The sequence below is a fragment of the Carica papaya genome, chromosome 5 (assembly GCF_054855325.1).
Source record: "Carica papaya isolate Zhongbai chromosome 5, ASM5485532v1, whole genome shotgun sequence".
In the NCBI taxonomy this organism is placed as follows: domain Eukaryota; kingdom Viridiplantae; phylum Streptophyta; class Magnoliopsida; order Brassicales; family Caricaceae; genus Carica; species Carica papaya.
Window position 1 is genome coordinate 31,417,139 of NC_142313.1, and position 19,339 is coordinate 31,436,477.

Consider the following 19,339-nt stretch of genomic DNA (forward strand, 5'->3'; position numbering starts at 1 on the left):
GACTCACATTTGCGAATAAATCTGCGGACCATAATTAAAGTCGCGCGTAACGTCGAACGATACATCTGCAAAAAAAAAATGGGTGCAACACGAGAACTTCCCAGGAGGTAACCCATCATTGTACTACTTTCGCCAAAGCACACTTAACTGCAGAGTTCTGATGGGATCCAGTGCATTAGTGCTGGTATGATGCCACTTGTTTAACTTTGCGCTTCAAATACATACACTCCTTCTCTTTTCTTCCTCCTCCCGTCATTTGTTTCCTTGTGCGTGCGCACTGCACCTCCCGTACTCGTTCAAATATCAAGTAAAATGCCACGGCGCCGTGAATCACATTTGCGAATAAACCTGCGGACCATAAATCAAGTCGCGTGTAACGTCGAAAGAATCATCTGCAAAAAGATGGGTGCAACACGAGGACCTCCCAAGAAAATGGGTGAAATATAAGGACTTCGCAGGAGGTCACCCATCCGAGTACTTTTCTCGCCCAAGCACCCTTAACTGCGGAGTTCTGATAGAATCCGTTGCATTAGTGCTGGTATGATCCCTCATGTTTCATTCTGCACTGCAAATACATACACTCTTTCTCCTCCCATCCCCCCTCTCGTCATTTGTTTCCTTGTGCGTGCACTCTGCATCTCTCTTTCTCGTTCTAATATCAAGTAATATGCCCCGCACCGTGACTCACCTTTGCAAATGAACCAGCGGTTTATAATTCCATACGCGTGTAACGTCGAACAACCCATCCGAGAAAAAAAAAGGTGCAACACGAGGGCTTCCCAAGTGGTCACCCATCCGAGTACTACTCTCACCCAAGCACACCTAACTGCGGAGTTCTGATGGGATCCGGGGCTTTAGTGCTGATATGATCGCACCTGTTTAATTCCGCGCTGCAAATAAATACACTCCTTCTCCTTTCTTCCCCCTCCGTCATTTGTTTCCTTGTGCGTTCACACTTCATCTCTCCTTCTCGTTCTAATATCGATTAAAATGCCCCTGCTTCTTGACTAACATTTGCGTATAAACAGCGGACCCTAGTTCCAGACGCGCGTAACGTCGAACGACCCGTTTGAAAAAAAATTGGTGCGACACGAGGACTTCCCAGGAGGTCACCCATCCGAGTACTAATCTCGCCCAAGCAGACTTCACTGCGGAGTTCTGATGGAATCCGGTGCATTAGTGCTGGTATGATCGCACCTGTTTAATTTTGCGCTGCAAATACATAAACTCATTCTCCTTTCTTCCCCCTCCCGTCATTAGTTTCCTTGTGCGTGCGCACTGCAGCTCTCGTTCTCGTTCTAATATCAAGTAAAATGCTACAACGCCGTGACTCACATTTGCGAATAAACCTAAGGACCATAATTCAAGTCGCGCGTAACGTCGAAAGAATCATCTGCAAAAAAATGGGTGCAACACGAGGACTTCACAAGAAAATGGGTGAAATATAAGGACTTCGCAGGAGGTAACCCATGCTAGTACTACTCTCGCCCAAGCACCCTTACCTACGGAGTTCTGATAGAATCCGTTGCATTAGTGCTGGTATGATCGCACCTGTTTCATTTCGTGCTGAAAATACATACACTCCTTCTCCTTCCCTCCCCCTCCCATCAATTGTTTCCTTGTGCGTTCACACTGCACCTCTCCTTCTCGTTCTAATATCGATTAAAATGCCCCTGCATCTTGACTCACATTTGCGTATAAACCAGTGGACCCTAGTTCCAGTCGCGCATAACGTCGTACGACCCGTCTAAAAAAAAATTAGTGCGACACGAGGACTTCCCAAGAGGTCAACCATCCGAGTACTACTCTCGCCCAAGCACACTTAACTGCGGAGTTCTGATGGGATTAGGTGCATTAGTGCTGGTATGATCGCACCTGTTTAATTTCGCGCTGCAAATAGATAAACTCCTTCTCCTTTCTTCCCCCTCCCGTTATTTGTTTCCTTGTGCGTGCGCACTGCACCTCTCGTTCTCGTTCAAATATCTAGTAAAATGCCACGGCGCCATGACTCACATTTGCGAATAAATATGTGGACCATAATTAAAGTCGCGCCTAACGTCGAACGGCACATCTGAAAAAAAGAAAATGGGTGCAACACGAGAACCTCCCAGGAGGTACCCCATCATTGTACTACTTTCGCCAAAGCACACTTAACTGCGGAGTTCTGATGGGATCCGGTGCATTTGTGCTGGTGTGACCGCACCTGTTTAATTTCGTGCTGAAAATACATACACTCCTTCTTCCCTCCCCCCCTCCCATCATTTGTTTCCTTGTGCGTTCACACTTCACCTCTCATTCTCATTCTAATATCAATTAAAATGCCCCTGCTTCTTGACTAACATTTACGTGCAACACGAGGGCTTCCCAAGTGGTCACCCATCCGAGTACTACTCTCGCCCAAGCACACCTAACTGCGGAGTTCTGATGGGATCCGGGGCTTTAGTGCTGATATGATCGCACCTGTTTAATTCCGCGCTGCAAATAAATACACTCCTTCTCCTTTCTTCCCCCTCCGTCATTTGTTTCCTTGTGCGTTCACACTTCATCTCTCCTTCTCGTTCTAATATCGATTAAAATGTCCCTGCTTCTTAACTTACATTTGCGTATAAACAGCGGACCCTAGTTCCAGATGCGCGTAACGTCGAACGACCCGTTTGAAAAAAAATTGGTGCGACACGAGGACTTCCCAGGAGGTAACCCATGCTAGTACTACTCTCGCCCAAGCACCCTTACCTACGGAGTTCTGATAGAATCCGTTGCATTAGTGCTGGTATGATCGCACCTGTTTCATTTCGCGCTGCAAATACATAAACTCCTTCTCCTTTCTTCCCCCTCCCGTTATTTGTTTCCTTGTGCGTGCGCACTGAACCTCCCGTTCTCTTTTTAATATCAAGTAAAATGCTACAGCGCCGTGACTCACATTTGCGAATAAACCTGAGGACCATAATTTAAGTCGCGCGTAACGTCGAAAGAATCATCTGCAAAAAAATGGGTGCAACACGAGGACTTCACAAGAAAATGGGTGAAATATAAGGACTTCCCAGGAGGTAACCCATGCTAGTACTACTCTCGCCCAAGCACCCTTACCTACGGAGTTCTGATAGAATCCGTTGCATTAGTGCTGGTATGATCGCACCTGTTTCATTTCGCGCTGCAAATACATAAACTCCTTCTCCTTTCTTCCCCCTCCCGTTATTTGTTTCCTTGTGCGTGCGCACTGAACCTCCCGTTCTCTTTTTAATATCAAGTAAAATGATACAGCGCCGTGACTCACATTTGCGAATAAACCTGAGGACCAAAATTCAAGTCGCGCGTAACGTCGAAAGAATCATCTGCAAAAACATGGGTGCAACACGAGGACTTCACAAGAAAATGGATGAAATATAAGGACTTCCCAGGAGGTAACCCATGCTAGTACTACTCTCGCCCAAGCACCCTTACCTACGGAGTTCTGATAGAATCCGTTGCATTAGTGCTGGTATGATCGCACCTGTTTCATTTCGCGCTGCAAATACATAAACTCCTTCTCCTTTCTTCCCCCTCCCGTGATTTTTCTCCTTGTGCGTGCACACTGCACCTCTCGTTCTCATTCAAATATCAAGAAAAATGCCACGGCGTCGCGATACACATTTGCGAATAAATCTGCGGACAATAATTAAAGTCGCGCGTAACGTCGAACGACCCGTCTGAAAAAAAAAATGGGTGCAACACGAGAGCTTCTAAGGAGGTAACCCATCATTGTACTACTTTCGCCAAAGCACACTTAACTGCGGAGTTCTGATGGGATCCAGTGCATTTGTGCTGGTGTGACCGCACCTGTTTAATTTCGTGCTGAAAATACATACACTCCTTCTTCCCTCCCGCCCTCCCATTATTTGTTTCCTTTTACGTTCACATTGCACCTCTCCTTCTCGTTCTAATATCGATTAAAATGCCCCTGATTCTTGACTCACATTTGCGTATAAACCAGCGGACCATAGTTCCAGTCGCGCGTAACGTCGAACGACCCGTCTGAAAAAAAAAATTAGTGCGACACGAGGACTTCGCAGGAGGTAACCCATGCTAGTACTACTGTCGCCCAAGCACCCTTACCTACGAAGTTCTGATAGAATCCGTTGCATTAGTGCTGGTATGATCGCACCTGTTTCATTTCGTGCTGAAAATACATACACTCCTTCTCCTTCCCTCCCCCTCGCATCAATTGTTTCCTTGTGCGTTCACACTGCACCTCTCCTTCTCGTTCTAATATCGATTAAAATGCCCCTGCTTCTTGACTCACATTTGCTTATAAACCAGCGGACCCTAGTTCCAGTCGCGCGTAGCGTCGAACAACCCATCTGAAAAAAATTGGAGCGATACGAGGACTTCCCAGGAGGTCACCCATTCGAGTACTACTCTCGCACAAGCACACTTAACTACGGAGTTCTGATGGGATCCGGTGCATTAGTGCTGGTATGATCGCACCTGTTTAATTTCGCGCTGCAAATACATAAACTCCTTCTCCTTTCTTCTCGCTGCCGTCATTTTTTTCCTTGTGCGTGCGCACTGCACCTACCGTGCTCGTTCTAATATCAAGTAAAATGCTACGGTGCCGTGACTCACATTTGCAATTAAACCGGAGGACCATAATTCAAGTCGTGCGTATCGTCGAAAGAATCATCTGCAAAAAAATGGGTGCAACACGAGGAATTCCTAAGAAAATGGGTGAAATATAAGGACTTCGTAGGAGGTCACCCATCCTAGTGCTACTCTCGCCCAAACACCCTTAACTTGCGGAGTTCTGATAGAATCCGTTCCATTGGTGCTGGTATGATTGCTCATGTTTCATTTTGCGCTGCAAATACATACACTTTTTCTCCCTCAATCCCCCCTCCCGTCATTTGTTTCCTTGTGCGTGCACTCTGCATCTCCCCTTCTCGTTCTAATATCGATTAAAATGCCCCTGCTTCTTGACTCACATTTGCGTATAAACCAGTGGACCCTAGTTCCAGTCGCGCGTAACGTCGAACGACCCGTCTGAAAAAAAAATTAGTGCGACACGAGGAATTCCCAGGAGGTCACCCTTTCGAGTACTACTCTCGCCCAAGCACACTTAACTGCGGAGTTCTGATGGGATCCGACGCATTAGTGCTGGTATGATCACACCTGTATAATTTTGAGCTACAAATACATAAACTCCTTCTCCTTCCTCCCCCCCCCCCCGTCATTTATTTCCTTGTGCGTGCGCACCGTACCTCTCGTTCTCATTCAAATATCAAGTAAAATGCCACAGCATCGTGACTCACATTTGCGAATAAATCTGTGGACTATAATTAAAGTCGCGTGTAACGTTGAACGGCACATCTGAAAAAAAAAAATGGGTGCAACACGAGAACTTCCCAGGAGGTAAACCATCATTGTACTACTTTTGCCAAAGCACACTTAACTGCGGAGTTCTGATGGGATCCGGTGCATTTGTGCTGGTGTGACCGCACATGTTTAATTTTGTGCTGAAAATACATACACTACTTCTTCCCTCCCCCCCTCCCATCATTTGTTTCCTTGTGCGTTCACACTGGACCTCTCCTTCTCGTTCTAATATCGATTAAAATGCCCCTGATTCTTGACTCACATTTGCGTATAAACCAGCGGACCCCAATTCCAGTCGTGCGTAACGTCGAACGACCCGTCTGAAAAAAAATTGGTGCGACACGAGGACTTCCGAGGAGGTCACCCATCCGAGTACTACTCTCGCCCGAGCACACTTAACTGCGGAGTTCTGATGGGATCCGGTGCATTAGTGCTGGTATGATCGCACCGGTTTAATTTTGCGCTGCAAATACATAAACTCCTTCTCCTTTTTTCCCCTTCCCGTCATTTGTTTCCTTGTGCGTGCGCACTGCACCTCCCGTGCTCGTTCTAATATCAAGTAAAATGCTACGGTGCCGTGACTTACATTTGCGAATAAACCTGAGGACCATAATACAAGTCGCGCGTATCGTCGAAAGAATAATCTGTAAAAAAATGGGTGCAACAGGAGGACTTCCTAACAAAATGGGTGAAATATAAGGACTTCGCAGGAGGTCACCCATCCTAGTGCTACTCTCCCCCAAGCACCCTTAACTTGCGGAGTTCTGATAAAATCCGTTGCATTGGTGTTGGTATGATTGCTCATGTTTCATTCTGCGCTGCAAATACATACACTTTTTCTCCCTCCATCCCCCCTCCCGTCATTTGTTTCCTTATGCGTGCACTCTGCATCTCCCCTTCTCGTTCTAATATCGATTAAAATGCCCCTGCTTCTTGACTCACATTTGCGTATAAACCAGTGGACCCTCATTAAAGTCGCGCTTAACGTCGAACGACCCGTCTGAAAAAAAAATTAGTGCGACACGAGGACTTCCCAGGAGGTCACCCATCCGAGTACTACTCTCGCCCAAGCACAATTAACTGCGGAGTTCTGATGGGATCTGGTGCATTAGTGCTGGTATGATCGCACCCGTTTAATTTTGCGCTGCAAATACATAAACTCTTTCTCCTTCCATCCCCCCTCCCGTCATTTGTTTCCTTGTGCGTGCACTCTGCATCTCTCTTTCTCGTTCTAATATCAAGTAATATGCCCCGGCACCGTAACTCACCTTTGTAAATGAACCAGCGGTTTATAATTCCATTCGCACTTAACGTCGAATAACCCATCCGAAAAAAAATAGGTGCAACACGAGGGCTTCCCAGGTAGTCACCCATCCGAGTACTACTCTCGTCCAAGCACACTTAACTGCAGAGTTCTGATGGGATCCGTAGCTTTAGTGCTGGTATGATCACACCTCACCTCATTTGTTTCCTTGTGCGTTCACACTTCACCTCTCATTCTCGTTCTAATATCGATTTAAATGCCCCTGCTTCTTGACTCACATTTGCGTATAAACCAGCGGACCCTAGTTCCAGACGCGCGTAACGTCGAACAACCCGTCTGAAAAAAAATTGGTGCGACTCAAGGACTTCCCACCATCCGAGTACTAATTTCGCCAAGCACACTTAACTGCGGAGTTCTGATGGGATTCGGGGATTTAGTGCTGGTATGATCGCACCTGTTTAATTTCGCGCTGCAAATACATACACTCCTTTGCCTTTCTTCCCCCTCCCGTCATTTATTTCTTGTGCGTTCACACTTCACCTCTCATTCTCGTTCTAATATCGATTAAAATGCCCCTGCTTCTTGACTCACATTTGCGTATAAACCAGCGGACCCTAGTTCCAGATGCGCGTAACGTCGAACGACCCGTCTGAAAAAAAAAATTGGTGCGACACGAGGACTTCACAAGAAAATTGGTGAAATATAAGGACTTCGTAGGAGATAACCCATGCTAGTACTACTCTCGCTCAAGTACCCTTACCTACGGAGTTCTGATAGAATCCGTTGCATTAATGCTGGTATGATCGCACCTGTTTCATTTCGTGCTGAAAATAGATACACTCCTTCTCCTTCCCTCCGCCTCCCATCAATTGTTTCCTTGTGCGTTCACACTGCACCTCTCCTTCTCGTTCTAATATCGATTAAAATGCCCCTGCTTTTTGATTCACATTTGAGTATAAACCAGTGGACCCTAGTTCCAGTCGCGCGTAACGTCGAACGACCCGTCTGAAAAAAAATTGGTGCGACACGAGGACTTCCCAGGAGGTCATCCATCCGAGTACTACTCTCGCCCAAGCACACTTAACTGCGGAGTTCTGATGGGATCCGGTGCATTAGTGCTGGTATGATCCCACCCGTTTAATTCCGCGCTGCAAATACATAAACTCCTTCTCCTTTTTTCTGCCTGCCGTTATTTATTTCCTTGTGCGTGCGCACTGCACCTCCCGTGCTCGTTCTAATATCAAGTAAAATGCTACAGCGCCGTGACTCACATTTGCAAATAAATCTGCAGACCATAATTAAAGTCGCGCGTAACGTCGAACGGCACATCTGAAAAAAAAAAATGGGTGCAACACGAGAACTTCCCATGAGGTAACCCATCATTGTACTACTTTCGCCAAAGCACACTTAACTGCGGAGTTCTGATGGGATGCGGTGCATTTGTGCTGGTGTGACCGCACCTGTTTAATTTCGTGCTGAAAATACATACACTCCTTCTTCCCTCCCCCCTCCCATCATTTGTTTCCTTGTGCGTTCACTCTGCACCTCTCCTTCTCGTTCTAATATCGATTAAAATGCCCCTGATTCTTGACTCACATTTGCTTATAAACCAGCGGACCATAGTTCCAGTCGCGTGTAACGTCGAACGACCCATCTGCAAAAAAATTGTTGCGATATGAGAACTTCCCAAGAGGTCACCCATCCGAGTACTACTCTCGCCCAAGAACACTTAACTGCAGAGTTCTGATGGGATGCAGTGGATTAGTGCTGGTATGATGCCACTTGTTTAATTTTGCGCTTCAAATACATACACTCCTTCTCTTTTATTCCACCTCCCGTCATTTGATTCCTTGTGCGTGCGCACTACACCTCCCGTACTCGTTCTAATATCAAGTAAAATGCCACGGTGCCGTGACTCAAATTTGCGAATAAACCTGCGGACCATAAATCAAATTGCGCTTAACGTCGAAAGAATCATCTGCAAAAAGATGGGTGCAACACGAGGACCTCCCAAGAAAATGGCTGAAATATAAGGACTTCGCAGGAGGTCACCCATCCGAGTACTTTTCTCGCCCAAGCATCCTTAACTGCGGAGGTGTGATAGAATCCGTTGCATTAGTGCTGGTATGATCCCTCATGTTTCATTCTGCACTGCAAATACATACACTCTTTCTCCTTCCATCCCCCCTCCCGTCATTTGTTTCCTTGTGCGTGCACTCTGCATCTCTCTTTCTCGTTCTAATATCAAGTAATATGCCCCGGCACTGTGACTCACCTTTGTAAATGAACCAGCGGTTTATAATTCCATTCGCACTTAACGTCGAACAACCCATCCGAAAAAAAATAGGTGCAACACGAGGGCTTCGCAAGTGGTCACCCATCCGAGTACTACTCTCGCCCAAGCACATTTAACTGCGGAGTTCTGATGGGATCCGGAGCTTTAGTGCTGGTATGATCGCACTTGTTTAATTTCGCGAGGCAAATACATACACTCCTTCTCCTTTCTTCCCCCGCCCGTCATTTGTTTCCTTGTGCGTTCACACTTCACCTCTCATTCTCGTTCTAATATCGATTAAAATGCCCCTGCTTCTTGACTCACATTTGCGTATAAACCAGCGGACCCTAGTTCCAGACGCGCGTAACGTCGAACAACCTGTCTGAAAAATAATTGGTGCGACACGAGGACTTCCCAGGAGGTCACCCATCCGAGTACAAATCTCGCTCGAGCACACATAACTGCGGAGTTCTGATGGGATCCGGTGCATTAGTGTTGGTATGATCGCACCTCTTTAATTTCGCGCTGCAAATACATAAACTCATTCCCCTTTCTTCCCCCACCCGTTATTTGTTTCCTTGTGCGTGCGCACTGCACCTCCCGTTCTCGTTCTAATATTAAGTAAAATGCTACAGCGCCGTCACTCACATTTGCGAATAAACCTGAGGACTATAATTCAAGTCGCACGTAACGTCGAAAGAATCATCTGCAAAAAAATGGGTGCAACACGAGGACTTCACAAGAAAATGGGTAAAATAGAAAGACTTCGCAGGAGGTAACCCATGCTAGTACTACTCTCGCCCAAGCACCCTTACCTACGGAGTTCTGATAGAATCCGTTGCATTAGTGCTGGTATGATCGCACCTGTTTCATTTCGTGCTGAAAATACATGCACTCCTTCTCCTTCCCTCCCCCACCCATCAATTGTTTCCTTGTGCGTGCACTCTGCATCTCTCCTTATCATTCTAATATCGATTAAAATGCCCCTGCTTCTTGACTCACATTTGCATATAAACCAGCGGACCCTAGTTCCAGTCGCGCGTAACGTCGAACGACCCGTCTGAAAAAGAAATTAGTGCGACACGAGGACTTCCCAGGATGTCACCCATCCGAGTACTACTATCGCCCAAGCACACTTAACTGCGGAGTTTTGATGGGATCCGGTGCATTAGTGCTGGTATGATCGCACATGTTTAATTTCGCGCTGCAAATACATAAACTCCTTCTCCTTTCTTCCCCCTCCCGTCATTTCTTTCCTTGTGCGTGCGCACTGCACCTCTCGTTCTCGTTCAAATATCAAGTAAAATGCCACGGTACCGTGACTCACATTTGCGAATAAATCTGCGGACCATAATTAAAGTCGCGCGTAACGTCGAACGGCACATCTGAAAAAAAGAAAATGGGTGCAACACCAGAACTTCCCAGGAGGTAACCCATCATTGTACTACTTTCGCCAAAGCACACTTAACTGCGGAGTTCTGATGGGATCCGGTGCATTTGTGCTGGTGTGACCGCACCTGTTTAATTTCGTGCTGAAAATACATACACTCCTTCTTCCCTCCCCCCCTCCCATCATTTGTTTCCTTGTGCGTTCACACTGCACCTCTTCTTCTCGTTCTAATATCGATTAAAATGCCCCTGATTCTTGACTCACATTTGCGTATAAACAAGCAGACCATAGTTCCAGTCGCACGCAACGTCTAACGACCCATCTAAAAAAAAATTGTTGCGATACGAAGAATTCCCAAGAGGTCATCCATCCGAGAACTATTCTCTCCCAAGCACGCTTAACTGCAGAATTCTGATGGGATCCAGTGCATTAGTGCTAGTATGATCGCACCTGTTTAGTTTCGCGCTGCAAATACATACACTCCTTCTCTTTTCTTCCTCATCCCGTCATTTGTTTCCTTCTGCGTGCACACTGCACCTCCCGTACTCGTTCTAATATCAAGTAAAATGCCACGGCGCTGTGACTCACATTTGCGAATAAACCTGCGGACCATAAATCAAATCGCGCGTAACGTCGAAAGAATCATCTACAAAAAGATAGGTGCAGCACTAGGACTTCACAAGAAAATGGGTGAAATATAAGGACTTCGTAGGAGGTAACCCATGCTAGTAGTACCCTCGCCCAAGCACCCTTACCTACGGAGTTCTGATAGAATCCGATGCATTAGTGCTGGTATGATCGCGCCTGTTTCATTTCGTGCTGAAAATACATACACTCCTTCTTCCCTCCCCCCCTCCCATCATTTGTTTCCTTGTGCGTTCACACTGCACCTCTCCTTCTCGTTCTAATATCGATTAAAATACCCCTGATTCTTGACTCACATTTGCGTATAAACCAGCGGACCATAGTTCCAGTCGCGCGTAACGTCGAACGACCCGTCTGAAAAAAAATTGGTGCGATACGAGGACTTCCTATGAGGTCACCCATCCGAGTACTAATCTCGCCCAAGCACACTTCACTGCGGAGTTCTGATGGGATCCGGTGAATTAATGCTGGTATAATCGCACCTGTTTAATTTCGCGCTGCAAATACATAAACTCATTCCCCTTTCTTCTCCCTCCCGTCATTTGTTTCCTTGTGCGTGCGCACTGCACCTCCCGTGCTCGTTCTAATATCAAGTAAAATACTATGGTGCCGTGACACAAATTTGCGAATAAACCTGAGGACTATAATTCAAAAAAATGGGTGCAACACGAGGACTTCACAGGAAAATGGGTGAAATATAAGGACTTCGCATGAGGTAACCCATGCTAGTACTACCCTCGCCCAAGCACCCTTACCTACGGAGTTCTGATAGAATCCGTTGCATTAGTGCTCGTTCTAATATCAAGTAAAATACTATGGTGCCGTGACACAAATTTGCGAATAAACCTGAGGACTATAATTCAAAAAAATGGGTGCAACACGAGGACTTCACAGGAAAATGGGTGAAATATAAGGACTTCGCATGAGGTAACCCATGCTAGTACTACCCTCGCCCAAGCACCCTTACCTACGGAGTTCTGATAGAATCCGTTGCATTAGTGCTGGTATGATCGCACTTGTTTCATTTCGTGCTGAAAATACATACACTCCTTCTCCTTCCCTCCCCCTCCCATCAATTGTTTCCTTGTGCGTTCACACTGCACCTCTCCTTCTCGTTCTAATATCGATTAAAATGCCCCTGCTTCTTGACTCACATTTGCATATAAACCAGCAGACCCCAGTTCCAGTCGCGCGTAACGTCGAACGACCCGTCTAAAAAAAAATTAGTGCGACACGAGGACTTCCCAGGAGGTCACCCATCCGAGTACTACTCTCGCCCAAGCACACTTAACTGCGGAGTTCTGATGGGATCCGGTGTATTAGTGCTGGTATGATCGCACCGGTTAAATTTTGCGCTGCAAATACATAAACTCCTTCTCCTTTCTTCCCCCTCCCGTCATTTGTTTCCTTGTGCGTGCGCACTGCACCTCCCGTGCTCGTTCTAATATCAAGTAAAATGCTACGGTGCCGTAACTCACATTTGTAAATAAACCTGAGGACCATAATTTAACTCGCGCGTATCGTTGAAAGAATCATCTGCAAAAAAATAGGTGCAACACGAGGACTTCCTAAGAAAATGGGTGAAATATAAGGACTTCGCAGGAGGTCACCCATCCTAGTGCTACTCTCGCCCAAGCACCCTTAACTTGCGTAGTTCTGATAGAATCCGTTGCATTGGAGCTGGTATGATTGCTCATGTTTCATTCTGCGCTGCAAATACATACACTTTTTCTCCCTCCATCCCCCCTCCCGTCATTTGTTTCCTTGTGCGTGCACTCTGCATCTCTCTTTCTCGTTCTAATATCGATTAAAATGCCCTTGCTTCTCGACTCACATTTGCGTATAAACCAGTGGACCCTAGTTCCAGTCGCGCGTAACGTCGAACGACCCGTCTGAAAAAAAAAATTAGTGCGACACGAGGACTTCCCAGGAGGTCACCCATCCGAGTACAAATCTCGCCCAAGCACACTTAACTGCGGAGTTCTAATGGGATGCGGTGCATTAGTGCTGGTATTATCGCACTTGTTTAATTTCGCGCTGCAAATACATAAACTCCTTCTCCTTTCTTCCCCTCTCGTCATTTGTTTCCTTGTACGTGCGCAATGCACCTCATGTTCTCGTTCAAATATCAAGTAAAATGTCACGGCGCCATGACTCACATTTACGAATAAACCTGAGGACCATAATTCAAGTCGCGCGTAATGTCGAAAGAATCATCTGCAAGAAAATGGGTGGAACACGAGGATTTCACAAGAAAATGGGTGAAATATAAGGACTTCGCAGGAGGTAACCCATGCTAGTACTACTCTCGCCCAAGCACCATTACCTACGGAGTTTTGATAAAATCCGATGCATTGGTGCTGGTATGATCGCACCTGTTTCATTTCGTGCTGAAAATACATACACTCCTTCTCCTTCCCTCCCCCTCCCATCAATTGTTTCCTTGTGCGTTCACACTGCACCTCTCCTTCTCGTTCTAATATCGATTAAAATGCCCCTGCTTCTTGACTCACATTTGCGTATAAACCAGCGGACCATAGTTCCAGTCGCGCGTAACGTCGAACGACCCGTCTGAAAAAAAATTGATGCGACACAAGGACCTCCCAAGAGGTCACCCATCCGAGTACTACTCTCGCCCAAGCAAACTTAACTGCAGAGTTCTGATGGGATACAGTGCATTAGTGCTGGTATGATCGCACCCGTTTAGTTCCGCGCTGCAAATACATAAACTTCTTCTCCTTTCTTCCCCCTCCCGTCATTTCTTTCCTTGTGCGTGCGCACTGTACCTCCCGTGCTCGTTCTAATATCAAGTAAAATACTACGGTGCCGTGACTCACATTTGCGAATAAACCTGAGGACCATAATTCAAGTCGCGTGTAACGTCGAAAGAATCATCTGTTAAAAAATGGGTGCAACACGAGGACTTCACAAGAAAATGGGTGAAATATAAGGACTTCGCAGGAGGTAACCCATGCTAGTACTACTCTCGCCCAAGCACCTTATCTACGGAGTTCTGATAGAATCCGATGCATTAGTGCTGGTATGATCGCACCTGTTTCATTTCGTGCTGAAAATACATACACTCTTTCTCCTTCCCTCCCCCTCCCGTCATTTGTTTCCTTGTGCGTGCACTCTGCGTCTCTCCTTCTCGTTCTAATATCGATTAAAATGCCCCTGCTTCTTGACTCACATTTGCGTATAAACCAGTGGACCCTAGTTGCAGTCGCACATAACGTCGAACGACCCGTCTGAAAAAAAAAAATTAATGCGACATGAGGACTTCCCAGGAGATCACCCATCTGAGTACTACTCTCGCCCAAGCACACTTAACTGCGGAGTTCTAATGGGATCTGGTGCATTAGTGCTGGTATGATCGCACCTGTTTAATTTCGCGCTGCAAATACATAAACTCCTTCTCCTTTCTTCCCCCTCCCGTCATTTGTTTCCTTGTACGTGCGCACTGCACCTCTCGTTCTCGTTCAAATATCAAGTAAAATGCTACGGCGCCGTGACTCACATTTGCGAATAAATCTGCGGACCATAATTAAAGTCGCGCGTAACGTCGAACGGCATATCTGAAAAAAAGAAAATGGGTGCAACACGAGAACTTCCCAGGAGGTAACCCATCATTGTACTACTTTCGTCAAAGCACACTTAACTGCGGAGTTCTGATGGGATCCGGTGCATTAGTGCTGGTATGATTGAACCTGTTTAACTTCGCGCTGCAAATACATAAACTCCTTCTCCTTTCTTACCCCTCCCGTCATTTGTTTCCTTGTGCGTTCACACTTCACCTCTCATTCTCGTTCTAATATCGATTAAAATGCCCCTGCTTCTTGACTCACATTTGCATATAAACCAGCGGACCCTAGTTCCAGACGCGAGTAACGTCGAACGACCTGTCTGAAAAAAAATTGGTGCGACACGAGGACTTCCCAGGAGGTCAACCATCCGAGTACTAATCTCGCCCAAGCACACTTAACTGCGGAGTTCTGATGGGATCCGGTGCATTAGTGCTGGTATGATCGCACCTGTTTAATTTCGCACTGTAAATACATAAACTCATTCCCCTTTCTTCCCCCTCCCGTCATTTCTTTCCTTGTGGGTGCGCACTGCACCTTCCGTGCTCGTTCTAATATCAAGTAAAATGCTACGGTGCCGTGACTCACATTTGCGAATAAACTTGAGGACCATAATTCAAGTCGCGCGTATCGTCGAAAGAATCATCTGCAAAAAAATGGGTGTAACACGAGGACTTCCAAGGAAAATGGGTGAAATATAAGGACTTCGCAGGAGGTCACCCATCCTAGTGCTACTCTCGCCCAAGCACCCTTAACTTGCGGAGTTCTGAAAGAATCCGTTCCATTGGTGCTGGTATGATTGCTCATGTTTCATTCTGTGCTGCAAATACATACACTTTTTCTCCCTCCATCCCCCCTCCCATCATTTGTTTCCTTGTGCGTGCACTCTGCATCTCTCCTTCTCGTTCTAATATCGATTAAAATGCCCCTGCTTCTTGACTCACATTTGCGTATAAACCAGTGGACTCTAGTTCCAGTCGCGCGTAACATCGAACGACCCGTCTGAAAAAAAAAATTAATGCGACACGAGGTCTTCCCAGGAGGTAACCCATGCTAGTACTAATCTCGCCCAAGCACCCTTACCTACGGAGTTCTGATAGAATCCTTTGCATTAGTGCTGGTATGATCGCACCTGTTTCATTTCGCGCTGCAAATACATAAACTCCTTCTCCTTTCTTCCCCCTCCCGTGATTTTTTTCCTTGTGCGTGCGCACTGCACCTCTCGTTCTCGTTCAAATATCAAGTAAAATGCCACGGTGCCGTGACTCACATTTGCGAATAAATCTGCGGACTATAATTAAAGTCGCGCGTAACGTCGAACTGCACATCTGAAAAAAAGAAAATGGGTGCAACACGAGAACTTCCCAAGAGGTAACCCATCATTGTACTACTTTCGACAAAGCACACTTAACTGCGGAGTTCTGATGGGATCCGGTGCATTTGTGATGTTTGACCGCACCTGTTTAATTTCGTGCTGAAAATACATACACTCCTTCTTCCCTCCCCCCTCAAATCATTTGTTTCCTTGTGCGTTCACACTGCACCTCTCCTTCTCGTTCTAATATCGATTAAAATGCCCCTGATTCTTGACTCACATTTGCGTATAAACCAGCGGACCATAGTTCCAGTCGCGCGTAACGTCGAACGACCCATCTGAAAAAAAATTGTTGCGATACGAGGACTTCCCAAGAGGTCACCCATCCGAGTACTACTCTCGCCCAAGCATGCTTAACTGCAGAGTTCTGATAGGATCCAGTGCATTAGTGCTGGTATAATGCCACTTATTTAATTTTGCGCTTCAAATACATACACTCCTTCTCTTTTCTTCCTCCTCCCGTCATTTGTTTCCTTGTGCGTGCGCACTGCACCTCCCGTACTCGTTCTAATATCAAGTAAAATGCTACGGCGCCGTCACTCACATTTGTGAATAAACCTGCGGACCATAAATCAAGTCGCGCGTAACGTCGAAAGAATCATCTGCAAAAAGATGGGTGCAACACGAGGACCTCCCAAGAAAATGGGTGAAATATAAGGACTTCGCAGGAGGTCACCCATCCGAGTACTTTTCTCGCCCAAGCACCCTTAACTGCAGAGTTCTGATAGAATCCGTTGCATTAGTGTTGGTATGATCCCTCATGTTTCATTCTGCACTACAAATACATACACTCTTTCTCCTCCCATCCCCCCTCCCGTCATTTGTTTCCTTGTACGTGCACTCTGCATCTCTCTTTCTCTTTCTAATATCAAGTAATATGCCCCAGCACCGTTTATCACCTTTGCAAATGATCCAGCTGTTTATAATTCCATTCGCGCGTAACGTCGAACAACCCATCCGAAAAAAAATAGCTGCAACACGACGGCTTCCCAGGTGGTCACCCATCCGAGTACTACTCTCGCCAAAGCACACTTAACTGCGGCGTTCTGATGGGATCCGGTGCATTAGTGCTGGTATGATCACACCTGTTTAATTACGCGCTGTAAATACATAAACTCCTTCTCCCTTCTTCCCCCTCCCGTCATTTGTTTCCTTGTGCGTGCGCACTACACCTCCCGTGCTCGTTCTAATATAAAGTAAAATGCTACGGTGTCGTGACTCAAATTTGCGAATAAACCTGAGGACCATAATTCAAGTCGCGCGTATCGTCGAAAGAATCATTTGCAAAAAAATGAGTGCAACACGAGGACTTCCTAAGAAAATGGGTGAAATATAAGGACTTCGCAGGAGGTCACCCATCCTAGTGCTACTCTCGCCCAAGCACTCTTAACTTGTGGAGTTCTGATCGAATCCGTTGCATTGGTGTTGGTATGATTGCTCATGTTTCACTCTGCGCTGCAAATACACACACTTTTTCTCCCTCCATCCCCCCTCCCGTCATTTGTTTACTTGTGGATGCACTCTGCATCCCTCTTTCTCGTTCTAATATCGATTAAAATGCCCCCTCTTCTTGACGCACATTTGCGTATAAACAAGTGGACCCGAGTTGCAGTCGCGCGTAACGTCGAACGACCCGTCTGAAAAAAAAATTAGTACGGCACGAGGACTTCCCAAGAGGTCGCCCATCCGAGTACTACTCTCACCCAAGCACACTTAACTGCGGAGTTCTGATGGGATCCGGTGCATTAGTGCTCGTGTGATCGCACCTTTTTAATTTCGCGCTGCAAATACATAAACTCCTTCTCCTTTCTTCCCCCTCCCGTCATTTGTTTCCTTGTGCGTGCGCACTGCACCTCTCGTTCTCGTTCAAATATCAAGTATATTGCCACGGCACCGCGACTCACATTTGCGAATAAATCTGCGGACCATAATTAAAGTCGCGCGTAACGTCGAACGGTACATCTGAAAAAAAGAAAATGGGTGCAACACGAGAACTTCCCAGGAGGTAACCCATCATTGTACTACTTTCGCCAAAGCACACTTAACTGCGGAGTTCTGATGGGATCCGGTGCATTTGTGCTGGTGTGACCGCACCTGTTTAATTTCGTGCTGAAAATACATACACTCCTTCTTCCCTCCCCCCCTCCCATCATTTGTTTTCTTGTGCGTTCACACTGCACCTCTCCTTCTCGTTCTAATATCGATTAAAATGCCCCTGATTCTTGACTCACATTTGCGTATAAACCAGCAGACCATAGTTTCAGTCGCGCGTAACGTCGAACGACCAATCTTAAAAAAAATTGTTGCGATACGAGGACTTCTCAAGAGGTCACCCATCCGACTACTACTCTCGCCCAAGCAACTTAACTGTAGAGTTCTGATGGGATCCAGTGCATTAGTGCTGGTATGATGCCACTTGTTTAATTTTGCGCTTCAAATACATACACTCCTTCTCTTTTCTTCCTCCTCCCGTCATTTGTTTCCTTGTGCGTGCGCACTGCACCTCCCGTACTCGTTCTAATATCAAGTAAAATGCCACGGCGCCGGGACTCACATTTACGAATAAACCTGCGGACCATAAATCAAGTCGCGCGTAACATCGAAAGAATCATCTACAAAAAGATGGGTGCAACACGAGGACCTCCAAAGAAAATGGGTAAAATATAAGGACTTCGCAGGAGGTCACCCATCCGAGTACTTTTCTCACCCAAGCACCCTTAACTGCGGAGTTCTGATAGAATCCGTTGCATTATTGCTGGTATGATCCCTCATGTTTCATTCTGCAATGCAAATACACACACTCTTTCTCCTTCCATCCCCCCTCCCGTCATTTGTTTCCTTGTGCGTGCACTCTGCATCTCTCTTTCTCATTCTAATATTAAGTAATATGCCCCGGCACCGTGACTCACCTTTACAAATGAACCAGCTGTTTATAATTCCATTCGCGCGTAACGTCGAACAACCCATCCGAAAAAAAAATAGGTGCAACACGAGGGCTTTCCGAGTGGTCACCCATCCGAGTACTACCCTCGCCCAAGCACACTAAACTGCGGAGTTCTGATGGGATCCGGGGCTTTAGTGCTGGTATGATCGCACCCGTTTAATTCCGCGCTTCAAATACATACACTCCTTCTCCTTTCTTCCCCCTCCGGTCATTTGTTTCCTTGTGCGTTCACACTTCACCTCTCATTCTCGTTCTAATATCGATTAAAATGCCCCTGATCCTTGACTCACATTTGCGTATAAACCAACGGACCCTAGTTCCAGATGCGCGTAACGTCGAACGACCCGTCTGAAAAAAAAATTAGTGCGACACGAGGACTTCCCAGGAGGTCATCCATCCGAGTACTAATCTCACCCAAGCACACTTAACTGCAGAGTTCTGATGGGATCCGGGGCTTTAGTGCTGGTATGATCGCACCTGTTTAGTTTCGCGCTACAAATACATACACTCCTTCTC

General features: G+C 46.4%; 4 non-coding genes and 33 pseudogenes across 4 annotated transcripts; all 37 read right to left on the reverse strand.

Moving 5' to 3' along the window:
• Nucleotides 1–758: 758 nt before the first annotated feature.
• Nucleotides 759–877, reverse strand: LOC148264610 (5S ribosomal RNA; annotated as a pseudogene).
• Nucleotides 878–1,080: 203 nt separating this feature from the next.
• Nucleotides 1,081–1,199, reverse strand: LOC148264611 (5S ribosomal RNA; annotated as a pseudogene).
• A 559-nt stretch (nt 1,200–1,758) lies between these two features.
• Nucleotides 1,759–1,877, reverse strand: LOC148264612 (5S ribosomal RNA; annotated as a pseudogene).
• A 209-nt stretch (nt 1,878–2,086) lies between these two features.
• Nucleotides 2,087–2,205, reverse strand: LOC148264613 (5S ribosomal RNA; annotated as a pseudogene).
• A 138-nt stretch (nt 2,206–2,343) lies between these two features.
• Nucleotides 2,344–2,462, reverse strand: LOC148264614 (5S ribosomal RNA; annotated as a pseudogene).
• Nucleotides 2,463–2,665: 203 nt separating this feature from the next.
• LOC148264615 (5S ribosomal RNA) lies at nt 2,666–2,784 on the reverse strand (annotated as a pseudogene).
• Nucleotides 2,785–3,019: 235 nt separating this feature from the next.
• Nucleotides 3,020–3,138, reverse strand: LOC148264616 (5S ribosomal RNA; annotated as a pseudogene).
• A 561-nt stretch (nt 3,139–3,699) lies between these two features.
• Nucleotides 3,700–3,818, reverse strand: LOC148264617 (5S ribosomal RNA; annotated as a pseudogene).
• Nucleotides 3,819–4,024: 206 nt separating this feature from the next.
• Nucleotides 4,025–4,143, reverse strand: LOC148264618 (5S ribosomal RNA; annotated as a pseudogene).
• A 204-nt stretch (nt 4,144–4,347) lies between these two features.
• LOC148264619 (5S ribosomal RNA) lies at nt 4,348–4,466 on the reverse strand (annotated as a pseudogene).
• A 562-nt stretch (nt 4,467–5,028) lies between these two features.
• On the reverse strand, nt 5,029–5,147 carry LOC148264620 (5S ribosomal RNA; annotated as a pseudogene).
• Nucleotides 5,148–5,357: 210 nt separating this feature from the next.
• On the reverse strand, nt 5,358–5,476 carry LOC148264621 (5S ribosomal RNA; annotated as a pseudogene).
• A 204-nt stretch (nt 5,477–5,680) lies between these two features.
• On the reverse strand, nt 5,681–5,799 carry LOC148264622 (5S ribosomal RNA). The gene has a single exon (XR_015819869.1). It is a non-coding gene; the product is annotated as a 5S ribosomal RNA (ribosomal RNA).
• Nucleotides 5,800–6,361: 562 nt separating this feature from the next.
• On the reverse strand, nt 6,362–6,480 carry LOC148264623 (5S ribosomal RNA; annotated as a pseudogene).
• Nucleotides 6,481–6,686: 206 nt separating this feature from the next.
• LOC148264624 (5S ribosomal RNA) lies at nt 6,687–6,805 on the reverse strand (annotated as a pseudogene).
• An 824-nt stretch (nt 6,806–7,629) lies between these two features.
• On the reverse strand, nt 7,630–7,748 carry LOC148264625 (5S ribosomal RNA; annotated as a pseudogene).
• A 208-nt stretch (nt 7,749–7,956) lies between these two features.
• LOC148264626 (5S ribosomal RNA) lies at nt 7,957–8,075 on the reverse strand (annotated as a pseudogene).
• An 882-nt stretch (nt 8,076–8,957) lies between these two features.
• LOC148264627 (5S ribosomal RNA) lies at nt 8,958–9,076 on the reverse strand. The gene has a single exon (XR_015820243.1). It is a non-coding gene; the product is annotated as a 5S ribosomal RNA (ribosomal RNA).
• A 205-nt stretch (nt 9,077–9,281) lies between these two features.
• Nucleotides 9,282–9,400, reverse strand: LOC148264628 (5S ribosomal RNA; annotated as a pseudogene).
• A 560-nt stretch (nt 9,401–9,960) lies between these two features.
• LOC148264629 (5S ribosomal RNA) lies at nt 9,961–10,079 on the reverse strand (annotated as a pseudogene).
• Nucleotides 10,080–10,288: 209 nt separating this feature from the next.
• On the reverse strand, nt 10,289–10,407 carry LOC148264630 (5S ribosomal RNA; annotated as a pseudogene).
• A 204-nt stretch (nt 10,408–10,611) lies between these two features.
• Nucleotides 10,612–10,730, reverse strand: LOC148264631 (5S ribosomal RNA; annotated as a pseudogene).
• A 558-nt stretch (nt 10,731–11,288) lies between these two features.
• LOC148264632 (5S ribosomal RNA) lies at nt 11,289–11,407 on the reverse strand (annotated as a pseudogene).
• A 739-nt stretch (nt 11,408–12,146) lies between these two features.
• On the reverse strand, nt 12,147–12,265 carry LOC148264633 (5S ribosomal RNA). Its single transcript, XR_015820245.1, has one exon. It is a non-coding gene; the product is annotated as a 5S ribosomal RNA (ribosomal RNA).
• Nucleotides 12,266–12,828: 563 nt separating this feature from the next.
• LOC148264634 (5S ribosomal RNA) lies at nt 12,829–12,947 on the reverse strand (annotated as a pseudogene).
• Nucleotides 12,948–13,505: 558 nt separating this feature from the next.
• LOC148264635 (5S ribosomal RNA) lies at nt 13,506–13,624 on the reverse strand (annotated as a pseudogene).
• Nucleotides 13,625–14,185: 561 nt separating this feature from the next.
• Nucleotides 14,186–14,304, reverse strand: LOC148264636 (5S ribosomal RNA; annotated as a pseudogene).
• A 209-nt stretch (nt 14,305–14,513) lies between these two features.
• Nucleotides 14,514–14,632, reverse strand: LOC148264637 (5S ribosomal RNA; annotated as a pseudogene).
• A 205-nt stretch (nt 14,633–14,837) lies between these two features.
• Nucleotides 14,838–14,956, reverse strand: LOC148264638 (5S ribosomal RNA). Its single transcript, XR_015821154.1, has one exon. It is a non-coding gene; the product is annotated as a 5S ribosomal RNA (ribosomal RNA).
• A 563-nt stretch (nt 14,957–15,519) lies between these two features.
• LOC148264639 (5S ribosomal RNA) lies at nt 15,520–15,638 on the reverse strand (annotated as a pseudogene).
• Nucleotides 15,639–15,847: 209 nt separating this feature from the next.
• On the reverse strand, nt 15,848–15,965 carry LOC148264640 (5S ribosomal RNA; annotated as a pseudogene).
• Nucleotides 15,966–16,168: 203 nt separating this feature from the next.
• LOC148264641 (5S ribosomal RNA) lies at nt 16,169–16,286 on the reverse strand (annotated as a pseudogene).
• Nucleotides 16,287–16,847: 561 nt separating this feature from the next.
• On the reverse strand, nt 16,848–16,966 carry LOC148264642 (5S ribosomal RNA; annotated as a pseudogene).
• A 562-nt stretch (nt 16,967–17,528) lies between these two features.
• LOC148264643 (5S ribosomal RNA) lies at nt 17,529–17,647 on the reverse strand (annotated as a pseudogene).
• Nucleotides 17,648–17,856: 209 nt separating this feature from the next.
• Nucleotides 17,857–17,975, reverse strand: LOC148264644 (5S ribosomal RNA; annotated as a pseudogene).
• An 883-nt stretch (nt 17,976–18,858) lies between these two features.
• On the reverse strand, nt 18,859–18,977 carry LOC148264645 (5S ribosomal RNA; annotated as a pseudogene).
• Nucleotides 18,978–19,183: 206 nt separating this feature from the next.
• Nucleotides 19,184–19,302, reverse strand: LOC148264646 (5S ribosomal RNA; annotated as a pseudogene).
• Between the last annotated feature and the right edge of the window lie 37 nt (nt 19,303–19,339).